Raw genomic sequence first — 23,696 nt, 5'->3', positions numbered from 1 at the left:
AAAACAGTATGAAGTGACAGAAATGTTGTGAAATACGTCAGGGCATATTGTTTTGTAGCAGTGCACAACGGCAAATTTGTAAACAAAAATTTACCTTTCGTCGCTACAAGAGATGGATGCTTTGTCGAACAGCCTGTGTCTAGTGTGCATGTTTTCGCACCTTTCCACGGCACGGCGCAGCACAGAGTTGCTCTGGTAGCTCCGAACGGCCGCACACGGCGCCTCGGACACGCCGGTTCGGCCCGCGCCCATCTCGCAGATGTTTCTCGTGCTTGTGCTGTCATATGGACCGCGACCCGAGCGGCAGCGAGCGGCAGTCGAGCAAAGTCGGGACAAGTCGGGACGGAAGGGGACAGCCGAGAATGCACCGTGCGAATTACGCAAATATCTGGAAGCGCGACGCGTGTCAGGCAGGTGAGAACGCTTCCCTCGGTCCAGCAGGACACTGCCACACCCCGCGCAGTCCCCCCGCCGCCGGCCGCGCCCAAGCCCTGCGCCGGATAACAATAATAAGGTGCGTCTCCCGCGAGTGTCGGAGGCCGCACGAATCAAACGAATGACAGCCGGTGCAACGAGCAGCTGTGTTGTGCGTGTGGCCCACGTGGCGGCGCGCCTCACTGCGCGTCGCCTTCGAGGTGGAAGGACGTGCTTTGCGTCAAATGCGCCACCGAAAACGGCGATTGCGTGTGTTGGGAGGAGAGGCGAAGCCTTCTTCTGCCGTGCGGCTACAGTATAACGACGCCAACGGCCATACCATGTTGAATACACCGGTTCTCGTCCGATCACCGAAGTTAAGCAACATCGGGCCCGGTTAGTACTTGGATGGGTGACCGCCTGGGAACCCCGGGTGCTGTTGGCTCCCTCTCTTTTTTTAAATTTTACGTCACTACACCTGCCAGCCCTCTTTTCATAAAAACGCTCAGGTGCGACAAAGATGCTTCCACAAGCATTTTAAACTACTGTATTAAACGTAAGATGCGAAATTACAGTAATGAACTCAGTTTGAACAAGAGTGCGCGGAGGAAGAGTGCTAGGAACTCGTTGAAAATAACGAAACACTGCGAATCGACAGATGTGCTCTTGAAATGCGTCAGAGCCTACTGTTTAGTAGGAGCGCTAAATTCCAAAAACTAACTACATTAAAAAAAAACCTGTTCCCGTCCGACCACCGAAGATAAGCAACAACGTTAGTATTTGGACCGGCGACCGCCTGGGAACTATGGCTGTCTTCATTTCTTGCTTTCTTGTCGCTACCCCTGCCAGCCCTTTTTTCATGCTACCTTTCTCATGTGACAAAGATGCTTCCATACTGATTTTAAACTATCGTAAGATACGATATTAAGGAACTCAGTTTGAAAAGAGTGCGCCAAGGAAGACTTCCAAAGAGTCTCTGGAAATAACAAAACAGTATGAAGTGACAGAAATGTTGTGAAATACGTCAGGGCATATTGTTTTGTAGCAGTGCACAACGGCAAATTTGTAAACAAAAATTTACCTTTCGTCGCTACAAGAGATGGATGCTTTGTCGAACAGCCTGTGTCTAGTGTGCATGTTTTCGCACCTTTCCACGGCACGGCGCAGCACAGAGTTGCTCTGGTAGCTCCGAACGGCCGCACACGGCGCCTCGGACACGCCGGTTCGGCCCGCGCCCATCTCGCAGATGTTTCTCGTGCTTGTGCTGTCATATGGACCGCGACCCGAGCGGCAGCGAGCGGCAGTCGAGCAAAGTCGGGACAAGTCGGGACGGAAGGGGACAGCCGAGAATGCACCGTGCGAATTACGCAAATATCTGGAAGCGCGACGCGTGTCAGGCAGGTGAGAACGCTTCCCTCGGTCCAGCAGGACACTGCCACACCCCCACAGTCCCCCCGCCGCCGGCCGCGCCCAAGCCCTGCGCCGGATAACAATAATAAGGTGCGTCTCCCGCGAGTGTCGGAGGCCGCACGAATCAAACGAATGACAGCCGGTGCAACGAGCAGCTGTGTTGTGCGTGTGGCCCACGTGGCGGCGCGCCTCACTGCGCGTCGCCTTCGAGGTGGAAGGACGTGCTTTGCGTCAAATGCGCCACCGAAAACGGCGATTGCGTGTGTTGGGAGGAGAGGCGAAGCCTTCTTCTGCCGTGCGGCTACAGTATAACGACGCCAACGGCCATACCATGTTGAATACACCGGTTCTCGTCCGATCACCGAAGTTAAGCAACATCGGGCCCGGTTAGTACTTGGATGGGTGACCGCCTGGGAACCCCGGGTGCTGTTGGCTCCCTCTCTTTTTTTAAATTTTACGTCACTACACCTGCCAGCCCTCTTTTCATAAAAACGCTCAGGTGCGACAAAGATGCTTCCACAAGCATTTTAAACTACTGTATTAAACGTAAGATGCGAAATTACAGTAATGAACTCAGTTTGAACAAGAGTGCGCGGAGGAAGAGTGCTAGGAACTCGTTGAAAATAACGAAACACTGCGAATCGACAGATGTGCTCTTGAAATGCGTCAGAGCCTACTGTTTAGTAGGAGCGCTAAATTCCAAAAACTAACTACATTAAAAAAAAAACCTGTTCCCGTCCGACCACCGAAGATAAGCAACAACGTTAGTATTTGGACCGGCGACCGCCTGGGAACTATGGCTGTCTTCATTTCTTGCTTTCTTGTCGCTACCCCTGCCAGCCCTTTTTTCATGCTACCTTTCTCATGTGACAAAGATGCTTCCATACTGATTTTAAACTATCGTAAGATACGATATTAAGGAACTCAGTTTGAAAAGAGTGCGCCAAGGAAGACTTCCAAAGAGTCTCTGGAAATAACAAAACAGTATGAAGTGACAGAAATGTTGTGAAATACGTCAGGGCATATTGTTTTGTAGCAGTTCACAACGGCAAATTTGTAAACAAAAATTTACCTTTCGTCGCTACAAGAGATGGATGCTTTGTCGAACAGCCTGTGTCTAGTGTGCATGTTTTCGCACCTTTCCACGGCACGGCGCAGCACAGAGTTGCTCTGGTAGCTCCGAACGGCCGCACACGGCGCCTCGGACACGCCGGTTCGGCCCGCGCCCATCTCGCAGATGTTTCTCGTGCTTGTGCTGTCATATGGACCGCGACCCGAGCGGCAGCGAGCGGCAGTCGAGCAAAGTCGGGACAAGTCGGGACGGAAGGGGACAGCCGAGAATGCACCGTGCGAATTACGCAAATATCTGGAAGCGCGACGCGTGTCAGGCAGGTGAGAACGCTTCCCTCGGTCCAGCAGGACACTGCCACACCCCGCGCAGTCCCCCCGCCGCCGGCCGCGCCCAAGCCCTGCGCCGGATAACAATAATAAGGTGCGTCTCCCGCGAGTGTCGGAGGCCGCACGAATCAAACGAATGACAGCCGGTGCAACGAGCAGCTGTGTTGTGCGTGTGGCCCACGTGGCGGCGCGCCTCACTGCGCGTCGCCTTCGAGGTGGAAGGACGTGCTTTGCGTCAAATGCGCCACCGAAAACGGCGATTGCGTGTGTTGGGAGGAGAGGCGAAGCCTTCTTCTGCCGTGCGGCTACAGTATAACGACGCCAACGGCCATACCATGTTGAATACACCGGTTCTCGTCCGATCACCGAAGTTAAGCAACATCGGGCCCGGTTAGTACTTGGATGGGTGACCGCCTGGGAACCCCGGGTGCTGTTGGCTCCCTCTCTTTTTTTAAATTTTACGTCACTACACCTGCCAGCCCTCTTTTCATAAAAACGCTCAGGTGCGACAAAGATGCTTCCACAAGCATTTTAAACTACTGTATTAAACGTAAGATGCGAAATTACAGTAATGAACTCAGTTTGAACAAGAGTGCGCGGAGGAAGAGTGCTAGGAACTCGTTGAAAATAACGAAACACTGCGAATCGACAGATGTGCTCTTGAAATGCGTCAGAGCCTACTGTTTAGTAGGAGCGCTAAATTCCAAAAACTAACTACATTAAAAAAAAACCTGTTCCCGTCCGACCACCGAAGATAAGCAACAACGTTAGTATTTGGACCGGCGACCGCCTGGGAACTATGGCTGTCTTCATTTCTTACTTTCTTGTCGCTACCCCTGCCAGCCCTTTTTTCATGCTACCTTTCTCATGTGACAAAGATGCTTCCATACTGATTTTAAACTATCGTAAGATACGATATTAAGGAACTCAGTTTGAAAAGAGTGCGCCAAGGAAGACTTCCAAAGAGTCTCTGGAAATAACAAAACAGTATGAAGTGACAGAAATGTTGTGAAATACGTCAGGGCATATTGTTTTGTAGCAGTTCACAACGGCAAATTTGTAAACAAAAATTTACCTTTCGTCGCTACAAGAGATGGATGCTTTGTCGAACAGCCTGTGTCTAGTGTGCATGTTTTCGCACCTTTCCACGGCACGGCGCAGCACAGAGTTGCTCTGGTAGCTCCGAACGGCCGCACACGGCGCCTCGGACACGCCGGTTCGGCCCGCGCCCATCTCGCAGATGTTTCTCGTGCTTGTGCTGTCATATGGACCGCGACCCGAGCGGCAGCGAGCGGCAGTCGAGCAAAGTCGGGACAAGTCGGGACGGAAGGGGACAGCCGAGAATGCACCGTGCGAATTACGCAAATATCTGGAAGCGCGACGCGTGTCAGGCAGGTGAGAACGCTTCCCTCGGTCCAGCAGGACACTGCCACACCCCGCGCAGTCCCCCCGCCGCCGGCCGCGCCCAAGCCCTGCGCCGGATAACAATAATAAGGTGCGTCTCCCGCGAGTGTCGGAGGCCGCACGAATCAAACGAATGACAGCCGGTGCAACGAGCAGCTGTGTTGTGCGTGTGGCCCACGTGGCGGCGCGCCTCACTGCGCGTCGCCTTCGAGGTGGAAGGACGTGCTTTGCGTCAAATGCGCCACCGAAAACGGCGATTGCGTGTGTTGGGAGGAGAGGCGAAGCCTTCTTCTGCCGTGCGGCTACAGTATAACGACGCCAACGGCCATACCATGTTGAATACACCGGTTCTCGTCCGATCACCGAAGTTAAGCAACATCGGGCCCGGTTAGTACTTGGATGGGTGACCGCCTGGGAACCCCGGGTGCTGTTGGCTCCCTCTCTTTTTTTAAATTTTACGTCACTACACCTGCCAGCCCTCTTTTCATAAAAACGCTCAGGTGCGACAAAGATGCTTCCACAAGCATTTTAAACTACTGTATTAAACGTAAGATGCGAAATTACAGTAATGAACTCAGTTTGAACAAGAGTGCGCGGAGGAAGAGTGCTAGGAACTCGTTGAAAATAACGAAACACTGCGAATCGACAGATGTGCTCTTGAAATGCGTCAGAGCCTACTGTTTAGTAGGAGCGCTAAATTCCAAAAACTAACTACATTAAAAAAAAACCTGTTCCCGTCCGACCACCGAAGATAAGCAACAACGTTAGTATTTGGACCGGCGACCGCCTGGGAACTATGGCTGTCTTCATTTCTTGCTTTCTTGTCGCTACCCCTGCCAGCCCTTTTTTCATGCTACCTTTCTCATGTGACAAAGATGCTTCCATACTGATTTTAAACTATCGTAAGATACGATATTAAGGAACTCAGTTTGAAAAGAGTGCGCCAAGGAAGACTTCCAAAGAGTCTCTGGAAATAACAAAACAGTATGAAGTGACAGAAATGTTGTGAAATACGTCAGGGCATATTGTTTTGTAGCAGTGCACAACGGCAAATTTGTAAACAAAAATTTACCTTTCGTCGCTACAAGAGATGGATGCTTTGTCGAACAGCCTGTGTCTAGTGTGCATGTTTTCGCACCTTTCCACGGCACGGCGCAGCACAGAGTTGCTCTGGTAGCTCCGAACGGCCGCACACGGCGCCTCGGACACGCCGGTTCGGCCCGCGCCCATCTCGCAGATGTTTCTCGTGCTTGTGCTGTCATATGGACCGCGACCCGAGCGGCAGCGAGCGGCAGTCGAGCAAAGTCGGGACAAGTCGGGACGGAAGGGGACAGCCGAGAATGCACCGTGCGAATTACGCAAATATCTGGAAGCGCGACGCGTGTCAGGCAGGTGAGAACGCTTCCCTCGGTCCAGCAGGACACTGCCACACCCCGCGCAGTCCCCCCGCCGCTGGCCGCGCCCAAGCCCTGCGCCGGATAACAATAATAAGGTGCGTCTCCCGCGAGTGTCGGAGGCCGCACGAATCAAACGAATGACAGCCGGTGCAACGAGCAGCTGTGTTGTGCGTGTGGCCCTCGTGGCGGCGCGCCTCACTGCGCGTCGCCTTCGAGGTGGAAGGACGTGCTTTGCGTCAAATGCGCCACCGAAAACGGCGATTGCGTGTGTTGGGAGGAGAGGCGAAGCCTTCTTCTGCCGTGCGGCTACAGTATAACGACGCCAACGGCCATACCATGTTGAATACACCGGTTCTCGTCCGATCACCGAAGTTAAGCAACATCGGGCCCGGTTAGTACTTGGATGGGTGACCGCCTGGGAACCCCGGGTGCTGTTGGCTCCCTCTCTTTTTTTAAATTTTACGTCACTACACCTGCCAGCCCTCTTTTCATAAAAACGCTCAGGTGCGACAAAGATGCTTCCACAAGCATTTTAAACTACTGTATTAAACGTAAGATGCGAAATTACAGTAATGAACTCAGTTTGAACAAGAGTGCGCGGAGGAAGAGTGCTAGGAACTCGTTGAAAATAACGAAACACTGCGAATCGACAGATGTGCTCTTGAAATGCGTCAGAGCCTACTGTTTAGTAGGAGCGCTAAATTCCAAAAACTAACTACATTAAAAAAAAACCTGTTCCCGTCCGACCACCGAAGATAAGCAACAACGTTAGTATTTGGACCGGCGACCGCCTGGGAACTATGGCTGTCTTCATTTCTTGCTTTCTTGTCGCTACCCCTGCCAGCCCTTTTTTCATGCTACCTTTCTCATGTGACAAAGATGCTTCCATACTGATTTTAAACTATCGTAAGATACGATATTAAGGAACTCAGTTTGAAAAGAGTGCGCCAAGGAAGACTTCCAAAGAGTCTCTGGAAATAACAAAACAGTATGAAGTGACAGAAATGTTGTGAAATACGTCAGGGCATATTGTTTTGTAGCAGTGCACAACGGCAAATTTGTAAACAAAAATTTACCTTTCGTCGCTACAAGAGATGGATGCTTTGTCGAACAGCCTGTGTCTAGTGTGCATGTTTTCGCACCTTTCCACGGCACGGCGCAGCACAGAGTTGCTCTGGTAGCTCCGAACGGCCGCACACGGCGCCTCGGACACGCCGGTTCGGCCCGCGCCCATCTCGCAGATGTTTCTCGTGCTTGTGCTGTCATATGGACCGCGACCCGAGCGGCAGCGAGCGGCAGTCGAGCAAAGTCGGGACAAGTCGGGACGGAAGGGGACAGCCGAGAATGCACCGTGCGAATTACGCAAATATCTGGAAGCGCGACGCGTGTCAGGCAGGTGAGAACGCTTCCCTCGGTCCAGCAGGACACTGCCACACCCCGCGCAGTCCCCCCGCCGCCGGCCGCGCCCAAGCCCTGCGCCGGATAACAATAATAAGGTGCGTCTCCCGCGAGTGTCGGAGGCCGCACGAATCAAACGAATGACAGCCGGTGCAACGAGCAGCTGTGTTGTGCGTGTGGCCCACGTGGCGGCGCGCCTCACTGCGCGTCGCCTTCGAGGTGGAAGGACGTGCTTTGCGTCAAATGCGCCACCGAAAACGGCGATTGCGTGTGTTGGGAGGAGAGGCGAAGCCTTCTTCTGCCGTGCGGCTACAGTATAACGACGCCAACGGCCATACCATGTTGAATACACCGGTTCTCGTCCGATCACCGAAGTTAAGCAACATCGGGCCCGGTTAGTACTTGGATGGGTGACCGCCTGGGAACCCCGGGTGCTGTTGGCTCCCTCTCTTTTTTTAAATTTTACGTCACTACACCTGCCAGCCCTCTTTTCATAAAAACGCTCAGGTGCGACAAAGATGCTTCCACAAGCATTTTAAACTACTGTATTAAACGTAAGATGCGAAATTACAGTAATGAACTCAGTTTGAACAAGAGTGCGCGGAGGAAGAGTGCTAGGAACTCGTTGAAAATAACGAAACACTGCGAATCGACAGATGTGCTCTTGAAATGCGTCAGAGCCTACTGTTTAGTAGGAGCGCTAAATTCCAAAAACTAACTACATTAAAAAAAAAACCTGTTCCCGTCCGACCACCGAAGATAAGCAACAACGTTAGTATTTGGACCGGCGACCGCCTGGGAACTATGGCTGTCTTCATTTCTTGCTTTCTTGTCGCTACCCCTGCCAGCCCTTTTTTCATGCTACCTTTCTCATGTGACAAAGATGCTTCCATACTGATTTTAAACTATCGTAAGATACGATATTAAGGAACTCAGTTTGAAAAGAGTGCGCCAAGGAAGACTTCCAAAGAGTCTCTGGAAATAACAAAACAGTATGAAGTGACAGAAATGTTGTGAAATACGTCAGGGCATATTGTTTTGTAGCAGTTCACAACGGCAAATTTGTAAACAAAAATTTACCTTTCGTCGCTACAAGAGATGGATGCTTTGTCGAACAGCCTGTGTCTAGTGTGCATGTTTTCGCACCTTTCCACGGCACGGCGCAGCACAGAGTTGCTCTGGTAGCTCCGAACGGCCGCACACGGCGCCTCGGACACGCCGGTTCGGCCCGCGCCCATCTCGCAGATGTTTCTCGTGCTTGTGCTGTCATATGGACCGCGACCCGAGCGGCAGCGAGCGGCAGTCGAGCAAAGTCGGGACAAGTCGGGACGGAAGGGGACAGCCGAGAATGCACCGTGCGAATTACGCAAATATCTGGAAGCGCGACGCGTGTCAGGCAGGTGAGAACGCTTCCCTCGGTCCAGCAGGACACTGCCACACCCCGCGCAGTCCCCCCGCCGCCGGCCGCGCCCAAGCCCTGCGCCGGATAACAATAATAAGGTGCGTCTCCCGCGAGTGTCGGAGGCCGCACGAATCAAACGAATGACAGCCGGTGCAACGAGCAGCTGTGTTGTGCGTGTGGCCCACGTGGCGGCGCGCCTCACTGCGCGTCGCCTTCGAGGTGGAAGGACGTGCTTTGCGTCAAATGCGCCACCGAAAACGGCGATTGCGTGTGTTGGGAGGAGAGGCGAAGCCTTCTTCTGCCGTGCGGCTACAGTATAACGACGCCAACGGCCATACCATGTTGAATACACCGGTTCTCGTCCGATCACCGAAGTTAAGCAACATCGGGCCCGGTTAGTACTTGGATGGGTGACCGCCTGGGAACCCCGGGTGCTGTTGGCTCCCTCTCTTTTTTTAAATTTTACGTCACTACACCTGCCAGCCCTCTTTTCATAAAAACGCTCAGGTGCGACAAAGATGCTTCCACAAGCATTTTAAACTACTGTATTAAACGTAAGATGCGAAATTACAGTAATGAACTCAGTTTGAACAAGAGTGCGCGGAGGAAGAGTGCTAGGAACTCGTTGAAAATAACGAAACACTGCGAATCGACAGATGTGCTCTTGAAATGCGTCAGAGCCTACTGTTTAGTAGGAGCGCTAAATTCCAAAAACTAACTACATTAAAAAAAAACCTGTTCCCGTCCGACCACCGAAGATAAGCAACAACGTTAGTATTTGGACCGGCGACCGCCTGGGAACTATGGCTGTCTTCATTTCTTGCTTTCTTGTCGCTACCCCTGCCAGCCCTTTTTTCATGCTACCTTTCTCATGTGACAAAGATGCTTCCATACTGATTTTAAACTATCGTAAGATACGATATTAAGGAACTCAGTTTGAAAAGAGTGCGCCAAGGAAGACTTCCAAAGAGTCTCTGGAAATAACAAAACAGTATGAAGTGACAGAAATGTTGTGAAATACGTCAGGGCATATTGTTTTGTAGCAGTGCACAACGGCAAATTTGTAAACAAAAATTTACCTTTCGTCGCTACAAGAGATGGATGCTTTGTCGAACAGCCTGTGTCTAGTGTGCATGTTTTCGCACCTTTCCACGGCACGGCGCAGCACAGAGTTGCTCTGGTAGCTCCGAACGGCCGCACACGGCGCCTCGGACACGCCGGTTCGGCCCGCGCCCATCTCGCAGATGTTTCTCGTGCTTGTGCTGTCATATGGACCGCGACCCGAGCGGCAGCGAGCGGCAGTCGAGCAAAGTCGGGACAAGTCGGGACGGAAGGGGACAGCCGAGAATGCACCGTGCGAATTACGCAAATATCTGGAAGCGCGACGCGTGTCAGGCAGGTGAGAACGCTTCCCTCGGTCCAGCAGGACACTGCCACACCCCGCGCAGTCCCCCCGCCGCCGGCCGCGCCCAAGCCCTGCGCCGGATAACAATAATAAGGTGCGTCTCCCGCGAGTGTCGGAGGCCGCACGAATCAAACGAATGACAGCCGGTGCAACGAGCAGCTGTGTTGTGCGTGTGGCCCACGTGGCGGCGCGCCTCACTGCGCGTCGCCTTCGAGGTGGAAGGACGTGCTTTGCGTCAAATGCGCCACCGAAAACGGCGATTGCGTGTGTTGGGAGGAGAGGCGAAGCCTTCTTCTGCCGTGCGGCTACAGTATAACGACGCCAACGGCCATACCATGTTGAATACACCGGTTCTCGTCCGATCACCGAAGTTAAGCAACATCGGGCCCGGTTAGTACTTGGATGGGTGACCGCCTGGGAACCCCGGGTGCTGTTGGCTCCCTCTCTTTTTTTAAATTTTACGTCACTACACCTGCCAGCCCTCTTTTCATAAAAACGCTCAGGTGCGAGAAAGATGCTTCCACAAGCATTTTAAACTACTGTATTAAACGTAAGATGCGAAATTACAGTAATGAACTCAGTTTGAACAAGAGTGCGCGGAGGAAGAGTGCTAGGAACTCGTTGAAAATAACGAAACACTGCGAATCGACAGATGTGCTCTTGAAATGCGTCAGAGCCTACTGTTTAGTAGGAGCGCTAAATTCCAAAAACTAACTACATTAAAAAAAAACCTGTTCCCGTCCGACCACCGAAGATAAGCAACAACGTTAGTATTTGGACCGGCGACCGCCTGGGAACTATGGCTGTCTTCATTTCTTGCTTTCTTGTCGCTACCCCTGCCAGCCCTTTTTTCATGCTACCTTTCTCATGTGACAAAGATGCTTCCATACTGATTTTAAACTATCGTAAGATACGATATTAAGGAACTCAGTTTGAAAAGAGTGCGCCAAGGAAGACTTCCAAAGAGTCTCTGGAAATAACAAAACAGTATGAAGTGACAGAAATGTTGTGAAATACGTCAGGGCATATTGTTTTGTAGCAGTGCACAACGGCAAATTTGTAAACAAAAATTTACCTTTCGTCGCTACAAGAGATGGATGCTTTGTCGAACAGCCTGTGTCTAGTGTGCATGTTTTCGCACCTTTCCACGGCACGGCGCAGCACAGAGTTGCTCTGGTAGCTCCGAACGGCCGCACACGGCGCCTCGGACACGCCGGTTCGGCCCGCGCCCATCTCGCAGATGTTTCTCGTGCTTGTGCTGTCATATGGACCGCGACCCGAGCGGCAGCGAGCGGCAGTCGAGCAAAGTCGGGACAAGTCGGGACGGAAGGGGACAGCCGAGAATGCACCGTGCGAATTACGCAAATATCTGGAAGCGCGACGCGTGTCAGGCAGGTGAGAACGCTTCCCTCGGTCCAGCAGGACACTGCCACACCCCGCGCAGTCCCCCCGCCGCCGGCCGCGCCCAAGCCCTGCGCCGGATAACAATAATAAGGTGCGTCTCCCGCGAGTGTCGGAGGCCGCACGAATCAAACGAATGACAGCCGGTGCAACGAGCAGCTGTGTTGTGCGTGTGGCCCACGTGGCGGCGCGCCTCACTGCGCGTCGCCTTCGAGGTGGAAGGACGTGCTTTGCGTCAAATGCGCCACCGAAAACGGCGATTGCGTGTGTTGGGAGGAGAGGCGAAGCCTTCTTCTGCCGTGCGGCTACAGTATAACGACGCCAACGGCCATACCATGTTGAATACACCGGTTCTCGTCCGATCACCGAAGTTAAGCAACATCGGGCCCGGTTAGTACTTGGATGGGTGACCGCCTGGGAACCCCGGGTGCTGTTGGCTCCCTCTCTTTTTTTAAATTTTACGTCACTACACCTGCCAGCCCTCTTTTCATAAAAACGCTCAGGTGCGAGAAAGATGCTTCCACAAGCATTTTAAACTACTGTATTAAACGTAAGATGCGAAATTACAGTAATGAACTCAGTTTGAACAAGAGTGCGCGGAGGAAGAGTGCTAGGAACTCGTTGAAAATAACGAAACACTGCGAATCGACAGATGTGCTCTTGAAATGCGTCAGAGCCTACTGTTTAGTAGGAGCGCTAAATTCCAAAAACTAACTACATTAAAAAAAAACCTGTTCCCGTCCGACCACCGAAGATAAGCAACAACGTTAGTATTTGGACCGGCGACCGCCTGGGAACTATGGCTGTCTTCATTTCTTGCTTTCTTGTCGCTACCCCTGCCAGCCCTTTTTTCATGCTACCTTTCTCATGTGACAAAGATGCTTCCATACTGATTTTAAACTATCGTAAGATACGATATTAAGGAACTCAGTTTGAAAAGAGTGCGCCAAGGAAGACTTCCAAAGAGTCTCTGGAAATAACAAAACAGTATGAAGTGACAGAAATGTTGTGAAATACGTCAGGGCATATTGTTTTGTAGCAGTGCACAACGGCAAATTTGTAAACAAAAATTTACCTTTCGTCGCTACAAGAGATGGATGCTTTGTCGAACAGCCTGTGTCTAGTGTGCATGTTTTCGCACCTTTCCACGGCACGGCGCAGCACAGAGTTGCTCTGGTAGCTCCGAACGGCCGCACACGGCGCCTCGGACACGCCGGTTCGGCCCGCGCCCATCTCGCAGATGTTTCTCGTGCTTGTGCTGTCATATGGACCGCGACCCGAGCGGCAGCGAGCGGCAGTCGAGCAAAGTCGGGACAAGTCGGGACGGAAGGGGACAGCCGAGAATGCACCGTGCGAATTACGCAAATATCTGGAAGCGCGACGCGTGTCAGGCAGGTGAGAACGCTTCCCTCGGTCCAGCAGGACACTGCCACACCCCGCGCAGTCCCCCCGCTGCCGGCCGCGCCCAAGCCCTGCGCCGGATAACAATAATAAGGTGCGTCTCCCGCGAGTGTCGGAGGCCGCACGAATCAAACGAATGACAGCCGGTGCAACGAGCAGCTGTGTTGTGCGTGTGGCCCACGTGGCGGCGCGCCTCACTGCGCGTCGCCTTCGAGGTGGAAGGACGTGCTTTGCGTCAAATGCGCCACCGAAAACGGCGATTGCGTGTGTTGGGAGGAGAGGCGAAGCCTTCTTCTGCCGTGCGGCTACAGTATAACGACGCCAACGGCCATACCATGTTGAATACACCGGTTCTCGTCCGATCACCGAAGTTAAGCAACATCGGGCCCGGTTAGTACTTGGATGGGTGACCGCCTGGGAACCCCGGGTGCTGCTGGCTCCCTCTCTTTTTTTAAATTTTACGTCACTACACCTGCCAGCCCTCTTTTCATAAAAACGCTCAGGTGCGAGAAAGATGCTTCCACAAGCATTTTAAACTACTGTATTAAACGTAAGATGCGAAATTACAGTAATGAACTCAGTTTGAACAAGAGTGCGCGGAGGAAGAGTGCTAGGAACTCGTTGAAAATAACGAAACACTGCGAATCGACAGATGTGCTCTTGAAATGCGTCAGAGCCTACTGTTTAGTAGGAGCGCTAAATTCCAAAAACTAACTACATTAAAAAAAAACCTGTTCCCGTCCGACCACCGAAGATAAGCAACAACGTTAGTATTTGGACCGGCGACCGCCTGGGAACTATGGCTGTCTTCATTTCTTGCTTTCTTGTCGCTACCCCTGCCAGCCCTTTTTTCATGCTACCTTTCTCATGTGACAAAGATGCTTCCATACTGATTTTAAACTATCGTAAGATACGATATTAAGGAACTCAGTTTGAAAAGAGTGCGCCAAGGAAGACTTCCAAAGAGTCTCTGGAAATAACAAAACAGTATGAAGTGACAGAAATGTTGTGAAATACGTCAGGGCATATTGTTTTGTAGCAGTGCACAACGGCAAATTTGTAAACAAAAATTTACCTTTCGTCGCTACAAGAGATGGATGCTTTGTCGAACAGCCTGTGTCTAGTGTGCATGTTTTCGCACCTTTCCACGGCACGGCGCAGCACAGAGTTGCTCTGGTAGCTCCGAACGGCCGCACACGGCGCCTCGGACACGCCGGTTCGGCCCGCGCCCATCTCGCAGATGTTTCTCGTGCTTGTGCTGTCATATGGACCGCGACCCGAGCGGCAGCGAGCGGCAGTCGAGCAAAGTCGGGACAAGTCGGGACGGAAGGGGACAGCCGAGAATGCACCGTGCGAATTACGCAAATATCTGGAAGCGCGACGCGTGTCAGGCAGGTGAGAACGCTTCCCTCGGTCCAGCAGGACACTGCCACACCCCGCGCAGTCCCCCCGCCGCCGGCCGCGCCCAAGCCCTGCGCCGGATAACAATAATAAGGTGCGTCTCCCGCGAGTGTCGGAGGCCGCACGAATCAAACGAATGACAGCCGGTGCAACGAGCAGCTGTGTTGTGCGTGTGGCCCACGTGGCGGCGCGCCTCACTGCGCGTCGCCTTCGAGGTGGAAGGACGTGCTTTGCGTCAAATGCGCCACCGAAAACGGCGATTGCGTGTGTTGGGAGGAGAGGCGAAGCCTTCTTCTGCCGTGCGGCTACAGTATAACGACGCCAACGGCCATACCATGTTGAATACACCGGTTCTCGTCCGATCACCGAAGTTAAGCAACATCGGGCCCGGTTAGTACTTGGATGGGTGACCGCCTGGGAACCCTGGGTGCTGTTGGCTCCCTCTCTTTTTTTAAATTTTACGTCACTACACCTGCCAGCCCTCTTTTCATAAAAACGCTCAGGTGCGACAAAGATGCTTCCACAAGCATTTTAAACTACTGTATTAAACGTAAGATGCGAAATTACTGTAATGAACTCAGTTTGAACAAGAGTGCGCGGAGGAAGAGTGCTAGGAACTCGTTGAAAATAACGAAACACTGCGAATCGACAGATGTGCTCTTGAAATGCGTCAGAGCCTACTGTTTAGTAGGAGCGCTAAATTCCAAAAACTAACTACATTAAAAAAAAACCTGTTCCCGTCCGACCACCGAAGATAAGCAACAACGTTAGTATTTGGACCGGCGACCGCCTGGGAACTATGGCTGTCTTCATTTCTTGCTTTCTTGTCGCTACCCCTGCCAGCCCTTTTTTCATGCTACCTTTCTCATGTGACAAAGATGCTTCCATACTGATTTTAAACTATCGTAAGATACGATATTAAGGAACTCAGTTTGAAAAGAGTGCGCCAAGGAAGACTTCCAAAGAGTCTCTGGAAATAACAAAACAGTATGAAGTGACAGAAATGTTGTGAAATACGTCAGGGCATATTGTTTTGTAGCAGTGCACAACGGCAAATTTGTAAACAAAAATTTACCTTTCGTCGCTACAAGAGATGGATGCTTTGTCGAACAGCCTGTGTCTAGTGTGCATGTTTTCGCACCTTTCCACGGCACGGCGCAGCACAGAGTTGCTCTGGTAGCTCCGAACGGCCGCACACGGCGCCTCGGACACGCCGGTTCGGCCCGCGCCCATCTCGCAGATGTTTCTCGTGCTTGTGCTGTCATATGGACCGCGACCCGAGCGGCAGCGAGCGGCAGTCGAGCAAAGTCGGGACAAGTCGGGACGGAAGGGGACAGCCGAGAATGCACCGTGCGAATTACGCAAATATCTGGAAGCGCGACGCGTGTCAGGCAGGTGAGAACGCTTCCCTCGGTCCAGCAGGACACTGCCACACCCCGCGCAGTCACCCCGCTGCCGGCCGCGCCCAAGCCCTGCGCCGGATAACAATAATAAGGTGCGTCTCCCGCGAGTGTCGGAGGCCGCACGAATCAAACGAATGACAGCCGGTGCAACGAGCAGCTGTGTTGTGCGTGTGGCCCACGTGGCGGCGCGCCTCACTGCGCGTCGCCTTCGAGGTGGAAGGACGTGCTTTGCGTCAAATGCGCCACCGAAAACGGCGATTGCGTGTGTTGGGAGGAGAGGCGAAGCCTTCTTCTGCCGTGCGGCTACAGTATAACGACGCCAACGGCCATACCATGTTGAATACACCGGTTCTCGTCCGATCACCGAAGTTAAGCAACATCGGGCCCGGTTAGTACTTGGATGGGTGACCGCCTGGGAACCCCGGGTGCTGTTGGCTCCCTCTCTTTTTTTAAATTTTACGTCACTACACCTGCCAGCCCTCTTTTCATAAAAACGCTCAGGTGCGACAAAGATGCTTCCACAAGCATTTTAAACTACTGTATTAAACGTAAGATGCGAAATTACAGTAATGAACTCAGTTTGAACAAGAGTGCGCGGAGGAAGAGTGCTAGGAACTCGTTGAAAATAACGAAACACTGCGAATCGACAGATGTGCTCTTGAAATGCGTCAGAGCCTACTGTTTAGTAGGAGCGCTAAATTCCAAAAACTAACTACATTAAAAAAAAAACCTGTTCCCGTCCGACCACCGAAGATAAGCAACAACGTTAGTATTTGGACCGGCGACCGCCTGGGAACTATGGCTGTCTTCATTTCTTGCTTTCTTGTCGCTACCCCTGCCAGCCCTTTTTTCATGCTACCTTTCTCATGTGACAAAGATGCTTCCATACTGATTTTAAACTATCGTAAGATACGATATTAAGGAACTCAGTTTGAAAAGAGTGCGCCAAGGAAGACTTCCAAAGAGTCTCTGGAAATAACAAAACAGTATGAAGTGACAGAAATGTTGTGAAATACGTCAGGGCATATTGTTTTGTAGCAGTGCACAACGGCAAATTTGTAAACAAAAATTTACCTTTCGTCGCTACAAGAGATGGATGCTTTGTCGAACAGCCTGTGTCTAGTGTGCATGTTTTCGCACCTTTCCACGGCACGGCGCAGCACAGAGTTGCTCTGGTAGCTCCGAACGGCCGCACACGGCGCCTCGGACACGCCGGTTCGGCCCGCGCCCATCTCGCAGATGTTTCTCGTGCTTGTGCTGTCATATGGACCGCGACCCGAGCGGCAGCGAGCGGCAGTCGAGCAAAGTCGGGACAAGTCGGGACGGAAGGGGACAGCCGAGAATGCACCGTGCGAATTACGCAAATATCTGGAAGCGCGACGCGTGTCAGGCAGGTGAGAACGCTTCCCTCGGTCCAGCAGGACACTGCCACACCCCGCGCAGTCCCCCCGCCGCCGGCCGCGCCCAAGCCCTGCGCCGGATAACAATAATAAGGTGCGTCTCCCGCGAGTGTCGGAGGCCGCACGAATCAAACGAATGACAGCCGGTGCAACGAGCAGCTGTGTTGTGCGTGTGGCCCACGTGGCGGCGCGCCTCACTGCGCGTCGCCTTCGAGGTGGAAGGACGTGCTTTGCGTCAAATGCGCCACCGAAAACGGCGATTGCGTGTGTTGGGAGGAGAGGCGAAGCCTTCTTCTGCCGTGCGGCTACAGTATAACGACGCCAACGGCCATACCATGTTGAATACACCGGTTCTCGTCCGATCACCGAAGTTAAGCAACATCGGGCCCGGTTAGTACTTGGATGGGTGACCGCCTGGGAACCCCGGGTGCTGTTGGCTCCCTCTCTTTTTTTAAATTTTACGTCACTACACCTGCCAGCCCTCTTTTCATAAAAACGCTCAGGTGCGACAAAGATGCTTCCACAAGCATTTTAAACTACTGTATTAAACGTAAGATGCGAAATTACAGTAATGAACTCAGTTTGAACAAGAGTGCGCGGAGGAAGAGTGCTAGGAACTCGTTGAAAATAACGAAACACTGCGAATCGACAGATGTGCTCTTGAAATGCGTCAGAGCCTACTGTTTAGTAGGAGCGCTAAATTCCAAAAACTAACTACATTAAAAAAAAACCTGTTCCCGTCCGACCACCGAAGATAAGCAACAACGTTAGTATTTGGACCGGCGACCGCCTGGGAACTATGGCTGTCTTCATTTCTTGCTTTCTTGTCGCTACCCCTGCCAGCCCTTTTTTCATGCTACCTTTCTCATGTGACAAAGATGCTTCCATACTGATTTTAAACTATCGTAAGATACGATATTAAGGAACTCAGTTTGAAAAGAGTGCGCCAAGGAAGACTTCCAAAGAGTCTCTGGAAATAACAAAACAGTATGAAGTGACAGAAATGTTGTGAAATACGTCAGGGCATATTGTTTTGTAGCAGTGCACAACGGCAAATTTGTAAACAAAAATTTACCTTTCGTCGCTACAAGAGATGGATGCTTTGTCGAACAGCCTGTGTCTAGTGTGCATGTTTTCGCACCTTTCCACGGCACGGCGCAGCACAGAGTTGCTCTGGTAGCTCCGAACGGCCGCACACGGCGCCTCGGACACGCCGGTTCGGCCCGCGCCCATCTCGCAGATGTTTCTCGTGCTTGTGCTGTCATATGGACCGCGACCCGAGCGGCAGCGAGCGGCAGTCGAGCAAAGTCGGGACAAGTCGGGACGGAAGGGGACAGCCGAGAATGCACCGTGCGAATTACGCAAATATCTGGAAGCGCGACGCGTGTCAGGCAGGTGAGAACGCTTCCCTCGGTCCAGCAGGACACTGCCACACCCCGCGCAGTCCCCCCGCCGCCGGCCGCGCCCAAGCCCTGCGCCGGATAACAATAATAAGGTGCGTCTCCCGCGAGTGTCGGAGGCCGCACGAATCAAACGAATGACAGCCGGTGCAACGAGCAGCTGTGTTGTGCGTGTGGCCCACGTGGCGGCGCGCCTCACTGCGCGTCGCCTTCGAGGTGGAAGGACGTGCTTTGCGTCAAATGCGCCACCGAAAACGGCGATTGCGTGTGTTGGGAGGAGAGGCGAAGCCTTCTTCTGCCGTGCGGCTACAGTATAACGACGCCAACGGCCATACCATGTTGAATACACCGGTTCTCGTCCGATCACCGAAGTTAAGCAACATCGGGCCCGGTTAGTACTTGGATGGGTGACCGCCTGGGAACCCCGGGTGCTGTTGGCTCCCTCTCTTTTTTTAAATTTTACGTCACTACACCTGCCAGCCCTCTTTTCATAAAAACGCTCAGGTGCGACAAAGATGCTTCCACAAGCATTTTAAACTACTGTATTAAACGTAAGATGCGAAATTACAGTAATGAACTCAGTTTGAACAAGAGTGCGCGGAGGAAGAGTGCTAGGAACTCGTTGAAAATAACGAAACACTGCGAATCGACAGATGTGCTCTTGAAATGCGTCAGAGCCTACTGTTTAGTAGGAGCGCTAAATTCCAAAAACTAACTACATTAAAAAAAAACCTGTTCCCGTCCGACCACCGAAGATAAGCAACAACGTTAGTATTTGGACCGGCGACCGCCTGGGAACTATGGCTGTCTTCATTTCTTGCTTTCTTGTCGCTACCCCTGCCAGCCCTTTTTTCATGCTACCTTTCTCATGTGACAAAGATGCTTCCATACTGATTTTAAACTATCGTAAGATACGATATTAAGGAACTCAGTTTGAAAAGAGTGCGCCAAGGAAGACTTCCAAAGAGTCTCTGGAAATAACAAAACAGTATGAAGTGACAGAAATGTTGTGAAATACGTCAGGGCATATTGTTTTGTAGCAGTGCACAACGGCAAATTTGTAAACAAAAATTTACCTTTCGTCGCTACAAGAGATGGATGCTTTGTCGAACAGCCTGTGTCTAGTGTGCATGTTTTCGCACCTTTCCACGGCACGGCGCAGCACAGAGTTGCTCTGGTAGCTCCGAACGGCCGCACACGGCGCCTCGGACACGCCGGTTCGGCCCGCGCCCATCTCGCAGATGTTTCTCGTGCTTGTGCTGTCATATGGACCGCGACCCGAGCGGCAGCGAGCGGCAGTCGAGCAAAGTCGGGACAAGTCGGGACGGAAGGGGACAGCCGAGAATGCACCGTGCGAATTACGCAAATATCTGGAAGCGCGACGCGTGTCAGGCAGGTGAGAACGCTTCCCTCGGTCCAGCAGGACACTGCCACACCCCGCGCAGTCCCCCCGCTGCCGGCCGCGCCCAAGCCCTGCGCCGGATAACAATAATAAGGTGCGTCTCCCGCGAGTGTCGGAGGCCGCACGAATCAAACGAATGACAGCCGGTGCAACGAGCAGCTGTGTTGTGCGTGTGGCCCACGTGGCGGCGCGCCTCACTGCGCGTCGCCTTCGAGGTGGAAGGACGTGCTTTGCGTCAAATGCGCCACCGAAAACGGCGATTGCGTGTGTTGGGAGGAGAGGCGAAGCCTTCTTCTGCCGTGCGGCTACAGTATAACGACGCCAACGGCCATACCATGTTGAATACACCGGTTCTCGTCCGATCACCGAAGTTAAGCAACATCGGGCCCGGTTAGTACTTGGATGGGTGACCGCCTGGGAACCCCGGGTGCTGTTGGCTCCCTCTCTTTTTTTAAATTTTACGTCACTACACCTGCCAGCCCTCTTTTCATAAAAACGCTCAGGTGCGACAAAGATGCTTCCACAAGCATTTTAAACTACTGTATTAAACGTAAGATGCGAAATTACAGTAATGAACTCAGTTTGAACAAGAGTGCGCGGAGGAAGAGTGCTAGGAACTCGTTGAAAATAACGAAACACTGCGAATCGACAGATGTGCTCTTGAAATGCGTCAGAGCCTACTGTTTAGTAGGAGCGCTAAATTCCAAAAACTAACTACATTAAAAAAAAACCTGTTCCCGTCCGACCACCGAAGATAAGCAACAACGTTAGTATTTGGACCGGCGACCGCCTGGGAACTATGGCTGTCTTCATTTCTTGCTTTCTTGTCGCTACCCCTGCCAGCCCTTTTTTCATGCTACCTTTCTCATGTGACAAAGATGCTTCCATACTGATTTTAAACTATCGTAAGATACGATATTAAGGAACTCAGTTTGAAAAGAGTGCGCCAAGGAAGACTTCCAAAGAGTCTCTGGAAATAACAAAACAGTATGAAGTGACAGAAATGTTGTGAAATACGTCAGGGCATATTGTTTTGTAGCAGTGCACAACGGCAAATTTGTAAACAAAAATTTACCTTTCGTCGCTACAAGAGATGGATGCTTTGTCGAACAGCCTGTGTCTAGTGTGCATGTTTTCGCACCTTTCCACGGCACGGCGCAGCACAGAGTTGCTCTGGTAGCTCCGAACGGCCGCACACGGCGCCTCGGACACGCCGGTTCGGCCCGCGCCCATCTCGCAGATGTTTCTCGTGCTTGTGTTGTCATATGGACCGTGACCCGAGCGGCAGCGAGCGGCAGTCGAGCAAAGTCGGGACAAGTCGGGACGGAAGGGGACAGCCGAGAATGCACCGTGCGAATTACGCAAATATCTGGAAGCGCGACGCGTGTCAGGCAGGTGAGAACGCTTCCCTCGGTCCAGCAGGACACTGCCACACCCCGCGCAGTCCCCCCGCCGCCGGCCGCGCCCAAGCCCTGCGCCGGATAACAATAATAAGGTGCGTCTCCCGCGAGTGTCGGAGGCCGCACGAATCAAACGAATGACAGCCGGTGCAACGAGCAGCTGTGTTGTGCGTGTGGCCCACGTGGCGGCGCGCCTCACTGCGCGTCGCCTTCGAGGTGGAAGGACGTGCTTTGCGTCAAATGCGCCACCGAAAACGGCGATTGCGTGTGTTGGGAGGAGAGGCGAAGCCTTCTTCTGCCGTGCGGCTACAGTATAACGACGCCAACGGCCATACCATGTTGAATACACCGGTTCTCGTCCGATCACCGAAGTTAAGCAACATCGGGCCCGGTTAGTACTTGGATGGGTGACCGCCTGGGAACCCCGGGTGCTGTTGGCTCCCTCTCTTTTTTTAAATTTTACGTCACTACACCTGCCAGCCCTCTTTTCATAAAAACGCTCAGGTGCGACAAAGATGCTTCCACAAGCATTTTAAACTACTGTATTAAACGTAAGATGCGAAATTACAGTAATGAACTCAGTTTGAACAAGAGTGCGCGGAGGAAGAGTGCTAGGAACTCGTTGAAAATAACGAAACACTGCGAATCGACAGATGTGCTCTTGAAATGCGTCAGAGCCTACTGTTTAGTAGGAGCGCTAAATTCCAAAAACTAACTACATTAAAAAAAAAACCTGTTCCCGTCCGACCACCGAAGATAAGCAACAACGTTAGTATTTGGACCGGCGACCGCCTGGGAACTATGGCTGTCTTCATTTCTTGCTTTCTTGTCGCTACCCCTGCCAGCCCTTTTTTCATGCTACCTTTCTCATGTGACAAAGATGCTTCCATACTGATTTTAAACTATCGTAAGATACGATATTAAGGAACTCAGTTTGAAAAGAGTGCGCCAAGGAAGACTTCCAAAGAGTCTCTGGAAATAACAAAACAGTATGAAGTGACAGAAATGTTGTGAAATACGTCAGGGCATATTGTTTTGTAGCAGTGCACAACGGCAAATTTGTAAACAAAAATTTACCTTTCGTCGCTACAAGAGATGGATGCTTTGTCGAACAGCCTGTGTCTAGTGTGCATGTTTTCGCACCTTTCCACGGCACGGCGCAGCACAGAGTTGCTCTGGTAGCTCCGAACGGCCGCACACGGCGCCTCGGACACGCCGGTTCGGCCCGCGCCCATCTCGCAGATGTTTCTCGTGCTTGTGTTGTCATATGGACCGTGACCCGAGCGGCAGCGAGCGGCAGTCGAGCAAAGTCGGGACAAGTCGGGACGGAAGGGGACAGCCGAGAATGCACCGTGCGAATTACGCAAATATCTGGAAGCGCGACGCGTGTCAGGCAGGTGAGAACGCTTCCCTCGGTCCAGCAGGACACTGCCACACCCCGCGCAGTCCCCCCGCCGCCGGCCGCGCCCAAGCCCTGCGCCGGATAACAATAATAAGGTGCGTCTCCCGCGAGTGTCGGAGGCCGCACGAATCAAACGAATGACAGCCGGTGCAACGAGCAGCTGTGTTGTGCGTGTGGCCCACGTGGCGGCGCGCCTCACTGCGCGTCGCCTTCGAGGTGGAAGGACGTGCTTTGCGTCAAATGCGCCACCGAAAACGGCGATTGCGTGTGTTGGGAGGAGAGGCGAAGCCTTCTTCTGCCGTGCGGCTACAGTATAACGACGCCAACGGCCATACCATGTTGAATACACCGGTTCTCGTCCGATCACCGAAGTTAAGCAACATCGGGCCCGGTTAGTACTTGGATGGGTGACCGCCTGGGAACCCCGGGTGCTGTTGGCTCCCTCTCTTTTTTTAAATTTTACGTCACTACACCTGCCAGCCCTCTTTTCATAAAAACGCTCAGGTGCGACAAAGATGCTTCCACAAGCATTTTAAACTACTGTATTAAACGTAAGATGCGAAATTACAGTAATGAACTCAGTTTGAACAAGAGTGCGCGGAGGAAGAGTGCTAGGAACTCGTTGAAAATAACGAAACACTGCGAATCGACAGATGTGCTCTTGAAATGCGTCAGAGCCTACTGTTTAGTAGGAGCGCTAAATTCCAAAAACTAACTACATTAAAAAAAAAACCTGTTCCCGTCCGACCACCGAAGATAAGCAACAACGTTAGTATTTGGACCGGCGACCGCCTGGGAACTATGGCTGTCTTCATTTCTTGCTTTCTTGTCGCTACCCCTGCCAGCCCTTTTTTCATG

At 52.3% G+C, this 23,696-nt stretch overlaps 17 non-coding genes across 17 annotated transcripts; all 17 read left to right on the top strand.

Moving 5' to 3' along the window:
- The first annotated feature begins 740 nt into the window (after positions 1–740).
- On the top strand, positions 741–859 carry LOC126273791 (5S ribosomal RNA). The gene has a single exon (XR_007549630.1). It is a non-coding gene; the product is annotated as a 5S ribosomal RNA (ribosomal RNA).
- A 1,281-nt stretch (positions 860–2,140) lies between these two features.
- On the top strand, positions 2,141–2,259 carry LOC126273790 (5S ribosomal RNA). The gene has a single exon (XR_007549629.1). It is a non-coding gene; the product is annotated as a 5S ribosomal RNA (ribosomal RNA).
- A 1,283-nt stretch (positions 2,260–3,542) lies between these two features.
- LOC126273789 (5S ribosomal RNA) lies at positions 3,543–3,661 on the top strand. Its single transcript, XR_007549628.1, has one exon. It is a non-coding gene; the product is annotated as a 5S ribosomal RNA (ribosomal RNA).
- A 1,282-nt stretch (positions 3,662–4,943) lies between these two features.
- LOC126273788 (5S ribosomal RNA) lies at positions 4,944–5,062 on the top strand. Its single transcript, XR_007549627.1, has one exon. It is a non-coding gene; the product is annotated as a 5S ribosomal RNA (ribosomal RNA).
- A 1,282-nt stretch (positions 5,063–6,344) lies between these two features.
- Positions 6,345–6,463, top strand: LOC126273787 (5S ribosomal RNA). The gene has a single exon (XR_007549626.1). It is a non-coding gene; the product is annotated as a 5S ribosomal RNA (ribosomal RNA).
- Positions 6,464–7,745: 1,282 nt separating this feature from the next.
- LOC126273786 (5S ribosomal RNA) lies at positions 7,746–7,864 on the top strand. The gene has a single exon (XR_007549625.1). It is a non-coding gene; the product is annotated as a 5S ribosomal RNA (ribosomal RNA).
- Positions 7,865–9,147: 1,283 nt separating this feature from the next.
- LOC126273783 (5S ribosomal RNA) lies at positions 9,148–9,266 on the top strand. Its single transcript, XR_007549623.1, has one exon. It is a non-coding gene; the product is annotated as a 5S ribosomal RNA (ribosomal RNA).
- Positions 9,267–10,548: 1,282 nt separating this feature from the next.
- On the top strand, positions 10,549–10,667 carry LOC126273782 (5S ribosomal RNA). Its single transcript, XR_007549622.1, has one exon. It is a non-coding gene; the product is annotated as a 5S ribosomal RNA (ribosomal RNA).
- Positions 10,668–11,949: 1,282 nt separating this feature from the next.
- LOC126273781 (5S ribosomal RNA) lies at positions 11,950–12,068 on the top strand. Its single transcript, XR_007549621.1, has one exon. It is a non-coding gene; the product is annotated as a 5S ribosomal RNA (ribosomal RNA).
- Positions 12,069–13,350: 1,282 nt separating this feature from the next.
- Positions 13,351–13,469, top strand: LOC126274126 (5S ribosomal RNA). The gene has a single exon (XR_007549953.1). It is a non-coding gene; the product is annotated as a 5S ribosomal RNA (ribosomal RNA).
- A 1,282-nt stretch (positions 13,470–14,751) lies between these two features.
- On the top strand, positions 14,752–14,870 carry LOC126274025 (5S ribosomal RNA). The gene has a single exon (XR_007549856.1). It is a non-coding gene; the product is annotated as a 5S ribosomal RNA (ribosomal RNA).
- A 1,282-nt stretch (positions 14,871–16,152) lies between these two features.
- On the top strand, positions 16,153–16,271 carry LOC126273780 (5S ribosomal RNA). Its single transcript, XR_007549620.1, has one exon. It is a non-coding gene; the product is annotated as a 5S ribosomal RNA (ribosomal RNA).
- A 1,283-nt stretch (positions 16,272–17,554) lies between these two features.
- LOC126273779 (5S ribosomal RNA) lies at positions 17,555–17,673 on the top strand. Its single transcript, XR_007549619.1, has one exon. It is a non-coding gene; the product is annotated as a 5S ribosomal RNA (ribosomal RNA).
- A 1,282-nt stretch (positions 17,674–18,955) lies between these two features.
- On the top strand, positions 18,956–19,074 carry LOC126273778 (5S ribosomal RNA). The gene has a single exon (XR_007549618.1). It is a non-coding gene; the product is annotated as a 5S ribosomal RNA (ribosomal RNA).
- A 1,282-nt stretch (positions 19,075–20,356) lies between these two features.
- On the top strand, positions 20,357–20,475 carry LOC126273777 (5S ribosomal RNA). Its single transcript, XR_007549617.1, has one exon. It is a non-coding gene; the product is annotated as a 5S ribosomal RNA (ribosomal RNA).
- Positions 20,476–21,757: 1,282 nt separating this feature from the next.
- LOC126273776 (5S ribosomal RNA) lies at positions 21,758–21,876 on the top strand. The gene has a single exon (XR_007549616.1). It is a non-coding gene; the product is annotated as a 5S ribosomal RNA (ribosomal RNA).
- Positions 21,877–23,159: 1,283 nt separating this feature from the next.
- Positions 23,160–23,278, top strand: LOC126273775 (5S ribosomal RNA). The gene has a single exon (XR_007549615.1). It is a non-coding gene; the product is annotated as a 5S ribosomal RNA (ribosomal RNA).
- Positions 23,279–23,696: the final 418 nt, after the last annotated feature.

Source organism: Schistocerca gregaria, chromosome 5, assembly GCF_023897955.1.
Source record: "Schistocerca gregaria isolate iqSchGreg1 chromosome 5, iqSchGreg1.2, whole genome shotgun sequence".
In the NCBI taxonomy this organism is placed as follows: Eukaryota; Metazoa; Arthropoda; class Insecta; order Orthoptera; family Acrididae; genus Schistocerca; species Schistocerca gregaria.
This window is presented reverse-complemented; position numbering and strand designations above follow the sequence as displayed.